Source organism: Sinocyclocheilus anshuiensis, unplaced genomic scaffold, assembly GCF_001515605.1.
Source record: "Sinocyclocheilus anshuiensis isolate Anshui unplaced genomic scaffold, SAMN03320099.WGS_v1.1 scaffold1127, whole genome shotgun sequence".
NCBI classification, from domain to species: domain Eukaryota; kingdom Metazoa; phylum Chordata; class Actinopteri; order Cypriniformes; family Cyprinidae; genus Sinocyclocheilus; species Sinocyclocheilus anshuiensis.
Window position 1 is genome coordinate 750,320 of NW_015546115.1, and position 13,136 is coordinate 763,455.

At 38.5% G+C, this 13,136-nt stretch overlaps 1 pseudogene; it reads right to left on the reverse strand.

The window, feature by feature from the left end:
• The window catches only part of LOC107700797 (transportin-2-like), a 22,331-nt pseudogene that overhangs the window by 2,897 nt on the left and 6,298 nt on the right, over positions 1-13,136 (reverse strand).

Below are 13,136 nucleotides of genomic sequence, written 5' to 3' on the forward strand. Positions count from 1 at the left end.
CCTCACCAGGGTCTGATGAACTGTTGCAACATGGGAGCCACTTCCTGTGGACAGACGTAACCCAGGCGACCAATCGTGATGGCTGCAAGGAGAAGTGGGAGGAGTTAAGGTTTGATCGTTTATCTGTGTGAAAGGTAAACGGTCATGTACGGTCAGAGGTCGTACCTGTGTTCTCCAGCAGGGTTTTGGGAGTGTTGGGTCTGTTAATGATCTCCACCAGATGAGGAAGAACCAGAGCCACATACGGCTGCATCTCCACACCTACCACAACACAGTCAGGTCAGTGACGTCACGTGACCAATAACAATCAGCTTACTGACGACAATTCAATTCACTACAATTAGCCTTTTTCACACTTCCGTGTTTCTGGCTTCCGGATTGGCGCTTGCAGGGTAAAGGTTTTTCCGATGACAATTGCTTAACTACTTAACAAGAATGAGTTCGAGAATCAAAGTTTTTTTTTATAATACATTTTTTCCTGAAGAAACTCATTGCCTGCAGTAACAGGTGCAATTCCATCGATGATGCCTGGCTTCCAAAAAGGCTGTTCCCAGTGTTATGTTTCTGTGATGTACATTTTTCCCTGAAGAAACTTATTATCAGCAGTGTAACTACATGTATTATGTCTGGCTTCCAAAACGTCAGTCGTAACAGTTAAATGTCTGGGAACAGCCTTTTTAGAAGCCAGACATGATTGATGGAATTGCACCTGGTTACTGCAAAAAGGCTGTTCCCACTGTTATGTTTCTGTGGTGTACCCTTTTTCCTGAAGAAACTCATTGCCAGCTGTAACCAGTTGCAATTCCAATGATAATGTATGACTTCCAAAATGGCTGTTCACAGACATTTAACTGTTGCGACTGACGTTTTGGAAGCCAGACATAATCGTTGGAATTGTATGTCGTTACACTGCTGATAATAAGTTTCTTCAGGGAAAAATATACATCACAGAAACATAACAGTATTAACAGCTTTTTGGAAGCCAGACATCATCAATGGAATTGCACCTGGTTTCTGCTGGCATAGATTACACTATGAGTTGCTACAAATGTCCCATCACTAAAGTTTAGCTATAGTTTAGTTATTCTATATAAATGCTAAAATGAATCTCAGACGTGAACATATTTGCTTAGTCTTTTCATGTACAAATCACACACACATGTACACAACCGAGCACATACATAACGCAAGTCATGATCGTTATACTGTGGAGTTTCCGTTCCAGCTCCTTCGCGACGAGACCGAATCTCTCGAAATCACAACAAGATTAAACTACGGTGTGATTGAAATCTGTAAACTACGATGAGTTTCAACAGCGAACGCCAACCAAGCCCAGGAAAAAACTACAAGCCAACTACGCAAAAAAGTGAGAAGAAACGTCGGAAAATAAACGATACGGCATAAGAGACGCAAGCAGGGAATCATGACGACAATCGGACAGAACGACGACGACAAAGCTGATGATGATGATGAAAACTGAATTCATAGATGCTCGCTTACTAACGATCAAAAACACAAATTCGCGATAGCGCGCTAACCATCTTTTTTTAAGCCGAGATTGTTCTCGTTTCATCAATAGTAATTATTAAAAAAAGAAAAACGACGCTAGTCTTTCCTAGATAGTCTCAGTGTTAAAGTCTGATTATGCTATTGCTACGGCAGCGCTGGCCGCTCGTAGTTATTGCGACTTTATGTGCAAGTGTTTCTATGGTCAGTCTGCGTGTGAATGCGTTTGATTCTTATGCCTGGGATTAATTTGAGATTTAAAAAAAAAGTCGTATAACAGTTGCTGTCTAGCTTCCCTCCCTAATCTTAATCTTTATTCCCAGATAACTGTCTATACCTCCCCTCCCGTTTAACCTACGACCTCCCTCCCGCTCTCTTAAGTTTGTTTTTCACTCTCCCTCGGTTACACTATCTCTTGTCTTCCCTACATTTTTAGGTTTATTCCCCGTGATTGGGTGCATTCTGCAGTTAACTAGAGGAGTCCCCTCCCCCCTGGTAAACGGTCATGTACGGTCAGAGGTCGTACCTGTGTTCTCCAGCAGGGTTTTGGGAGTGTTGGGTCTGTTAATGATCTCCACCAGATGAGGAAGAACCAGAGCCACATACGGCTGCATCTCCACACCTACCACAACACAGTCAGGTCAGTGACGTCACGTGACCAATAACAATCAGCTTACTGACGACAATTCAATTCACTACAATTAGCCTTTTTCACACTTCCGTGTTTCTGGCTTCCGGATTGGCGCTTGCAGGGTAAAGGTTTTTCCAGTGACAACAACGGAATGAGTTCGAGAATCAAAGTCTTTTTTTTACAAATTAGAGATTATGAAAATGCTTGAACTAACGGTACATTACTCTACAAAGCGCAAACATTTCACAATTACCTTTTTACATCAGCTCGGGTCATCAAATACAAGTTAGTTTAATTCTTAATGGTGGCAGTTATATAATTCAGTAAATTTTGGCGTTCTGTCCGTTTGGTGCTGGCTGTGCATTATGTAATTTATCATGATGTGGCGATTCGAGGGAAATGACAGAGTGAATTGAGATAATTCGCTCAAATGTACCAGAGATCAAAGTCTATATAAAAAGGGATGTCGGAGATGGAGAATAGAAACCATCCGGCGCTATGTTGAGCGTATTATCTCACGAGTCAGCGGTCTGAGTGGCCATATAAGTTACTAACAAGCAAAATGTTATTTCTTTGTAGATTATATCACAACAACTTGAAAAAACAGAAAAGGTAAGAAGCATTATTTGAGGAAAGGGCATACCAATATAATAGGTGCAGACCTGTAACGGAACAAACTTTACCATGCGCTGATGTAATTTCAGATTTTTGTGAAAAAGGCTAATGATGTCAAACAAACATCATTGTCATGATGTAACTGACGCAGAATCAGTGTGATGATCCTCACCCATCTGCATGCAGATCTCTCCGATGGCCCAGGTTGCGTTGTTACACACCGAGATGAACTCAGGGTTCAGATTCGTCCCCAGGATCGGCATGAACTCGGCTAAACACACATACACAGTTTCAGCGATTAATATGAATTTATGATGAAGTTAAGGGTGTATCGTGCAGGTCAAATGCACTCGTCTTACCGATGCAGGGTTTGACATGTGGAAAACAGGCCTTGGTCAGATCACCCAGCAGAGCAAATGAGCTCTGTCTCACCTCAGGCATAGTGTCCTACAAACAACAGAGTATCAATAAATCAGCCTAATGTTTAATAATGCAACAATAAATAATTAAAATATTTAAATAAAGTAATAATAACAAAAATAATCTAAAAAAAAATTATATAATATAGTAAACAATTTTATATTAATAATAATAAATCCATTTTATAACAATAATTAAAATAAAATATTTAAATAATATATACACATCACCAACAATAAAACATTGGTGTGTAATAAAGTAAATTAAATTAAAAAAAATACTAAATAATGAACTAAACAAATGTATTTTATAATGTAGTAAATAATTCAGATAATAAATCAAATGTATAACAATCGTTAATACAAATAATAAAAATATACAACATGCCTACACCAACAATATAAAACAAATAAATCTATATCGTAAATTAAAAATTATTTAAAATATAAAAATAGCTATTTAATGTATAATAAATGTATCTTATAAATACAGTAAATAACAGCTAGTAAAATAACTTTATAACAATAATACAATTAATAAAAAACATTAATATTAACATAACACCAACAATATAAACAATACATTCATTGTATATTAAATTTAATTAAATATAATAAAATTTTAAACATTAAATGTTAATATATTTTTATATAAAATATCAAATTGTAAATACTTGATATAATAATTATAAGAACAACAAAAAATGTTAAACTCTCTCACACATTGTACCTGCATACACTGGAACAGAAGGGTCATGATGTTGCTACGGGCAACCAGCTGGTCCACATGTGGTGCACTGATGTTCATGTAGAAGAGTGTGAGTAAGTGTGTGTTCTCACCATGGCTTGTGCAAGTGTTTTCTGCACCAGAGTAACACAGCGCTGATAGACGGGCTCACAGTATGGGAGGAAACCGCTCTGTAACGCCGTAGCCACAGACGACAAACACTACACAGACATAAACACAGAGTGGACAGGAGTCATTTATTGTCTATTTTCACTTCCAGTTGCAATTGTTTTATCAAAACAATGTACAATTATGTGTCATGAAAATAAAGTCAATTTAAACTATGAAATTATTATAGACTTTTTATTCTGTTCTCACCTCCAGCAGAGGAAACAGGTCTTTATCCTCGTCTTTCAGTTCATTCCACTTCTGGATCAGAGGCGGCATCAGTTTCTGGATGTATTCCTGTTCACACACACGCACACAACACAAGATCAGACCACTGATCTCTACGCCTACAAACACGTACTAATAATATTTAGCTTTTTAAAACAAGTTGACAAGGGCAGGGATGAGCAGAGGCGGATCGAACCAAAAACATGTGTCATTTACTGACATATAACTGAAGAAGATTTCCATCATTTTGGTGAAAAAAATGGTATCTTATCTTTTGAGTTGCCCTACTTGCATCTGTGGTTTTTAGAAAAGTTAAAATAACATACACGACAGTTCAAAAGTTTAATTAAACTGACTAAAAGTGACAGTAAAATTTTATTTTTCAAATCAATGCTGCTCTTTTGAACTTTCTATTCATTAAAGAATTAAAAAAAAAAAGGAACAGTGTTTCCACAAAAATATTAAGCAGCACAACTGTTCTCAAGATTGATAATATTAAATGTTTGTTGAGCAGCAAATCAGCATATTAGAGTGATTTCTGAAGGATCATGTGACACTGAAGACTGGAGTAATGATGCTGAAAGTTCAGCTTTGATCACAGCAATAAATTACATTTTACAATATATTCAAATAGAAAGTAGTTATTTTGTAGTTTAAGTAGTTAAAATGTAATAATATTTCTTTTGTTACTACATTTTTCTTCAAATAAATGCAGTTTTCATAAGCATAAGAGACTTCTATCAAAAACATGAATAAAGTCTTGGTAGTGTATGAAGACTGGTGGAAACTAATTACCGGTTGGTTCAGATGATGTCCGACAGAGTCTGCCAGGGTGCCGATGGCGTCGTAGAGGATGAGCAGGTTCTTGTGCTGATATTTTCCAAACGCAAACACCAGAGTGTCCAAAATGAAACTGAGGTACGGAACCAGCTCCGTACACGCTTCCTCCTCCAGAGTCGCAAATGCACTGAAAAACATTACACAGTTGTTTTATAACTCTAATTCCTCAATAGATATTTCAGATGTGGATTTCTCTCAAACACTCACCTGCAAGCGGCCTCCTGCACCCTCTTGTTGCCGTCCAGGATGCGTTTGAGCAGTTCTGTCATGAGCGGTTTGAGGTGGGCGTCTGGCGGCTGGCTCACCACCCAGTGTGCGTAGCGGCTGAGCGTCCAGCAGGCGATGGAGCGAACCAGAGCCTTCTTATCACACAGACACTGGATCAGGTGTGGGATGAGCTCGGGCAGGTACTGTACCATACCCTGCATACAACCTGACGGAAAGAGACAGGACGTGTAAACACCTAGTATTAAAGGGTTAGTTCACCTAAAAATGAAAATTCTATCATTAACTACTCAACCTCGTGTCGTTCCAAACCCGCAAGACCCTTGCTCATCTTCAGAACACAAATTTAGATATTTTTGATGAATTCCGAGAGCTCTCTGACCCTCCATAGACAGCAATGATATTACCACGATCAACGCACAGAAACGTAGCAAGGAGATCGGTAAAATAATCCACGTGACATCAGGGGTTCAAATGTAATGTTATGAAGCTACAAGAATACTTTTTGTGCACAAAATCAAAAATAACGACTTTATTCAACAATTCTTCTCCTCCTCATCCAGCCTGCCGCGGCACACCGCCATTGTGCAGAGAGTATCACACGTCTGCTTCCGCTTCATGTAAACAACGCATGTGCATGGCGCTGCTGCTCACGTTAACACGCACATGCATCAGCACACGCATGCGTTGTTTACATGAAAGAGAAGAATTGTTGAATAAAGACATTCTTTTTGTTTTTTTGCACACAAAAAGCATTCTCGTAGCTTCATAACATTACAGTTGAACCACTGATGTCACATGGACTATTTTACAAATGTCCTTTCTATGTTTCTGTGTCTGGGAACATTTCAGTTGCATTGCTGTCTATGGGAGGGTCAGAAAGCTCTTGGATTTCATCAAAAATATCTTAATTTGTGTTCAGAAGATGAACGAAGGTCTTACGGGTTTGGAACGACACGAGGGTGAGTAATTAATGACAGAATTTTCATTTTTGGGTGAACTATCCCTTTCAGTGAATTCAGTATGTGTGAGTGTGAGACACACACCTTCAGCGATGGCTCCCAGCACCAGTATCCCGGACTCTTTGATGACCCAGTCCGGGTGGAACAGCAAACCCTTCAGCAGCGGCAGCAGGTGCGGCAACAGGTCGTCCCGAAAGACGTTAGCCAACACGTCCAGCGCCGCCGCAGAGCACTTCCCTAGAAACACACGAAAATATACACACTTCATACACACAGAAGAGCATTTACAGCAAGTGCGCTCTGATTGGTCGTTTACTCACGTAGGTTCCAGTCAGACAGCGTGTCGTCGTCATCATCCTCGTCGTCGTCGATGTCCTCTCCTTCCTCTCCCTCTCCTCCCTCGTGCTGCAGCGTGACGGTACGTGACTTGTGGAAGCGAGGCTTGATGTCCTGCTCGCTGTCAGGAACGTTGTCGTCCTCCTCCTCCACGTCACCCTGAGACACACACAGAGAGAGAGAGTGCAGCTGCAGTTAGACTCACACGGTCCCTACTGAGCACTCACTGCTGATAAATCAGTAGGACTGGGGAACAAAATTGATTTTCTAAAATTTCCAGCTCCAATATCAACTTGCAAAAAAAAAAAAAAAGCAGATTTAGAAATCTCTTTCTATTGAGTTGTCTTCACAGGCTGCATGCAAAAATGAACACCACGACCGATGTAATCTGATTCACGAACAAATAACTCTTGTGAACAGCTCTTCTGACATTTATGAGCACACAGTGCAACCAGTGTAGCTCAAATCCTGAAAACAAGCCAGTTCTTTGAATTAATAGTTAAAAAATAATGAATTACTGATTTGAGTAATCAGTCGGAAACACTTCCCTGTATAATTTACAGCATTAAGCCGCGGTCACACTAAACTTTGAGCATGTGAAATTCGTTCGGACAGTGCTGCGAAAAGGGGTGGGAGCAGGATATGACATCACGCGCCAAAATATCCTCACTAGTCATAATTCTTTTCTATTTAAGGGATTACAATCAGTCACAAGTATAGTTAATTAAGTACACGCACAAATCTCATGTAATAAAAAAAAAATCACATAAAATTAAGTTTCACTGTTCAAATGTACCATCCGATCCTGTTTCCCTTGCCCCCGCAAACCAAGCCGCTTCTCTTTTTATGTAATTTTTGTAATCTTTTAAAGTTGTGTTATTCCTCCATTTCTGTACCAAGAGGTCACTTTGTGACGTTTTGATCTTCTATGGGTCTCACGCATTCACGTGACGCGAATTCGCAGGTCAGAGTTCACCAAACTTGAACTTTGCTACGCAGCGAAATATCTTCGCACGGGCTTGCGTTTCCGGTCTGACGCATTCGCATGCGTATGAATGGAAGTCAATGGAACGAAAAGTCTAGTGTGACCGTGGCTTTAGCAGAGAGAATTCTCTTTTAAATCCAAGAATCCAAATCAGTGCGTCAACTAAAATCAAAACTATTAAAAATAATTTTCGGTCATCGAAATAAAGCAGAAATTAAAATATAAATATTAGATGAACTTAAAAAAAAAATTGGAAATGCTAAAATAAAATGACTAAAAGTACTAAAACTAGTCAAATTAAAACAACAATAGAACTAAACTTTAAAATGTTAATATTATTAAAAAATGTAAAATATATAAAAGAAAAGAAAATATTAATTTTAGATGAAAAACTAAAAAAAAAAAAACATTTTTGTTTCAGCAACTTGTGAAATAAGTTTTTAGTTGAAAGATGAGCAGTAAAATTTGTTACAAATTAGTGAACTCAATTAGTAAAACAAACAAAATTTAAGAAAAAAGCTAAATAGTATAAAAATTAAAACATTTTTACAAAATTGCTACAACAAACTAAAACTGAAAATACAATAATAAAAGCTAATTCACATATTAATAGATAGTATATAAATAACACTAAAGTAACACCAATATTAAAACAGATTCAAAACGAATCTGAATCGAATGCTTGAGAAACAATTGGATATTATGTGAATGCAAATTTAACTACTGCAATAAACATGATTTGATTCAAAGGAATATCCCTGACTCGTGTCTCATATATGTTGACTCACCTTCAGTAAAATGATGTCAATCTCAGAATACTTCATTCCGTTGACCAGGATGGGGATGAGTCTGTGGAGAAATACATCAACATTAGATCATCTCATTCAAATCAAGAGTTCAGATCAGATCTCTCAAACAGAACTAAACAGAGGCCAGAGGCTTCATCTGTGTGTTCAGTTTATGCTCAGATGTGTGATGATGGCCTGCAGTACTCACTGGACCAGGTGTCCTGACAGAGCCTCTTTACAGATGGGCTGCTCCGCCAGAGTCAGCCAGAATTCACACGCCTCTAGCGCAACGTTCTCATCCGCGTCCTGCGTGCGCTGCAGCATGTACTGCAGAAAGAGACACAGGCCAGATATAAAGCTCCTAAAACACCTTTAAACGACAGTAAGACATCAGATGTTAGTGCTGGTCTCACCTGTATGATGCTGTGCATGTGCGGTATCAGGCGGTCGATCCGGACCTCCAACAGCATGACCAGAGCTCTGCACACGTTCTTCCTCACCTCGCAGTCTTCATCACCCGCCAACGCAAACAGAGACTGAAAACAAAGCACACACAGTACAGATGAGCTGAGCCCTCACCACTGAAGTAACTACAAATGCATGGGTCATCGAAAGCCGGATTGTAGTTGTGTTTATGACATACTAGGCTGCTGAAAAGTGTGCTTTCTTGAAAAAACTACAAGCTTGATTTGGCAAAGTTTGTTCAGGAAAAAATTGTGTGTTTGTGTGTTATGTGTATTTGAACCCTTTCCAACAATGACTATTCTTTTATTTATTCACAGTGTGAAAAGATGGATCTCAAAATCATACAGTCATTGTTGGAAAGGGTTCAAATACACAGAAATGCTGAAAAACCATAGAATTTGTGGGACCTGAAGGATTTTTCTGAAGAACAGCAGGCAGTTTATGGACTGGTCAGCTCATTTCCTCATCGAATCAGCTCAGATGACTCACTCATTCAATGAGCTGAAAACGCTGAAAACTATTTTAAAATTACAATTACTGCATGAAATATTACTTTTTACTTTTTGGTGGACAGAAACCGCTGTTTGCTGGAGGTCAACTCACCTCTATGAATGTGTCGATGTTGTCCATGAGAGCCTGAGCCCTGCCAATAATGAACTGATTCACACACGCTATGGCATGAGACCTACAGAGAGAGTGTGAATCAACATGTTGTTACTCATTATCAAACACAGACAGTGTGTATCAGTGAGAGATGTGTGTGTGGTTCTTCACCTGATCTTGGGGCTGCAGTGTTTGAAGAACTGCAGGAATTTAGGGATCATGATGTTGAGGGGTCGATTCAGTGCGTCACTGTCCAGCAGTTCAGATGAGTCCTCACAGATCTTCTGCAGCGCACCAAAAGAACCCTGTACACACGCAAACTCATTTCTGTTGGAAATCCCACTGCATTATGGGTTTATAATAGTTAAAAGAGGAATATTTATACAAACTGTAACAACTGTTAGTGCGCCATGATAATTTCATGAAGATTGGTTTGGGAATTTTGAGTATGTCTGGTCACACCCATAATTTAAATGACAATTTTATAAACATCTAAATACTAAAGTTCAACTTTTTCGGATAATTATTGATCTAGCTAGTCCAGAGACTACACAAGTTCACTAGTTTTGTTAAGGTTGATCAAAAAACCTAAGATTAGTTCAAAAACGCAGTTTAAGAAGGGCTGGACAATAATTCATTATCAATATATATCGCTATATTTTTTTTTTTTCCAATAATGGTGATATTATTTTTTAACACATTTCCGATATTTCGATATACATTACCAGTGATTCCCATACATTGATTTATTTGTGGCAGCCCACCACAACTTCGTTGAATAAACATGAGCGCTGCACATTTCAAAATTAAAACGCGGCGTGGGTGTTTTATATGAATGTATCTTTGAAGGGAACGGACGGTCTTAAAATTGCACACCTTTAATTACCTGTATGCATGGGCGACATTAGGGGGGGCCTGCATACATTACCTGTATGCATGGGCGACAATTGCCCCCCCAAATTGTTAGTCATGGAATCCCTGATGTCGGCCCTGCTGCAATTGGAGCGCTTAGCCAAGCGCTAAATACCCTCAACGTCTTTTTGCAGCGTTGAGCAATGTAACCAATCACAGACATATCTGTTGATTTCTTAAAAGCAATGGCCAATCACAAATGTTTTGTCAGAATTCACTCACCGCTGAAAGCGCCGCAGTTTTTAAGTGCAGTTTTGCAAAAATTGTGTGTTTGTGTGTTATGTGTATTTGAACCCTTTCCAACAATGACTATTCTTTTATTTATTCACAGTGTGAAAAGATGGATCTCAAAATCATACAGTCATTGTTGGAAAGGGTTCAAATACACAGAAATGCTGAAAAACCATAGAATTTGTGGGACCTGAAGGATTTTTCTGAAGAACAGCAGGCAGTTTAACTGCTCAGGAACAACTATCACTAAACAAAAAAACACAGCTGTGGATCATTCAGGTCACAACGCAGTATTCAGAATCAATGATTCAATAAACATTTGAACAGGGTCATTTTTATAAATTCAACTATTATTTCCTCTTGTGGACTGTATGTAAACATCTTTTATGTGAAATATCTTATTCAGGTCAGTACTAAATAAACAATGACACGCATTTTGTATGACCCCTCTTATTTTGGTAAAATAATTAACATTTTGAAGATTCTGAAAGGGGATGTAAACTTTTGACCTCAACTGTATATACACAAAAATATAAAAATAAATATAGAATTACATATAAAAGAACTGTGCACTATACTGTGCCATTTTTTGATTCAGACCGAATCACTCTTTGGTCTGAATTATGGACTGAATCAATTAGTCAGCTCATTTCCTCATCGAATCAGCTCAGATGACTCACTCATTCAATGAGCTGAAAACTCTGCTGACAATTTTAAAATTACAATTACTGCATGAAATATTACTTTTTACTTTTTGGTGGACAGAAACCGCTGTTTGCTGGAGGTCAACTCACCTCTATGAATGTGTCGATGTTGTCCATGAGAGCCTGAGCCCTGCCAATAATGAACTGATTCACACACGCTATGGCATGAGACCTACAGAGAGAGTGTGAATCAACATGTTGTTACTCATTATCAAACACAGACAGTGTGTATCAGTGAGAGATGTGTGTGTGGTTCTTCACCTGATCTTGGAGAAATCTCTTTCTATTGAGTTGTCTTCACAGGCTGCATGCAAAAATGAACACCACGACCGATGTAATCTGATTCACGAACAAATAACTCTTGTGAACAGCTCTTCTGACATTTATGAGCACACAGTGCAACCAGTGTAGCTCAAATCCTGAAAACAAGCCAGTTCTTTGAATTAATAGTTAAAAAATAATGAATTACTGATTTGAGTAATCAGTCGGAAACACTTCCCTGTATAATTTACAGCATTAAGCCGCGGTCACACTAAACTTTGAGCATGTGAAATTCGTTCGGACAGTGCTGCGAAAAGGGGTGGGAGCAGGATATGACATCACGCGCCAAAATATCCTCACTAGTCATAATTCTTTTCTATTTAAGGGATTACAATCAGTCACAAGTATAGTTAATTAAGTACACGCACAAATCTCATGTAATAAAAAAATAATGAACTGATTCACACACGCTATGGCATGAGACCTACAGAGAGAGTGTGAATCAACATGTTGTTACTCATTATCAAACACAGACAGTGTGTATCAGTGAGAGATGTGTGTGTGGTTCTTCACCTGATCTTGGGGCTGCAGTGTTTGAAGAACTGCAGGAATTTAGGGATCATGATGTTGAGGGGTCGATTCAGTGCGTCACTGTCCAGCAGTTCAGATGAGTCCTCACAGATCTTCTGCAGCGCACCAAAAGAACCCTGTACACACGCAAACTCATTTCTGTTGGAAATCCCACTGCATTATGGGTTTATAATAGTTAAAAGAGGAATATTTATACAAACTGTAACAACTGTTAGTGCGCCATGATAATTTCATGAAGATTGGTTTGGGAATTTTGAGTATGTCTGGTCACACCCATAATTTAAATGACAATTTTATAAACATCTAAATACTCATAATTCTTTTCTATTTAAGGGATTACAATCAGTCACAAGTATAGTTAATTAAGTACACGCACAAATCTCATGTAATAAAAAAAAAATCACATAAAATTAAGTTTCACTGTTCAAATGTACCATCCGATCCTGTTTCCCTTGCCCCCGCAAACCAAGCCGCTTCTCTTTTTATGTAATTTTTGTAATCTTTTAAAGTTGTGTTATTCCTCCATTTCTGTACCAAGAGGTCACTTTGTGACGTTTTGATCTTCTATGGGTCTCACGCATTCACGTGACGCGAATTCGCAGGTCAGAGTTCACCAAACTTGAACTTTGCTACGCAGCGAAATATCTTCGCACGGGCTTGCGTTTCCGGTCTGACGCATTCGCATGCGTATGAATGGAAGTCAATGGAACAAAAAGTGTAGTGTGATTGGTCCTTTAGCAAAAGCTGCCACAACAGCACCACTCATCACTTTTTTTTAAAATATTAATGTGTCCGCCCGATAATTACGCACAAACATTCCAAATATCTGCCCAATGTGACAAAATATTTGTTGTCTTTCATAACATTTGAGCCTAATAGGTTGCAAAGTATTTGCAGCACATGATATCACCATCAAAATAGTTGTATGTTATTTTATAT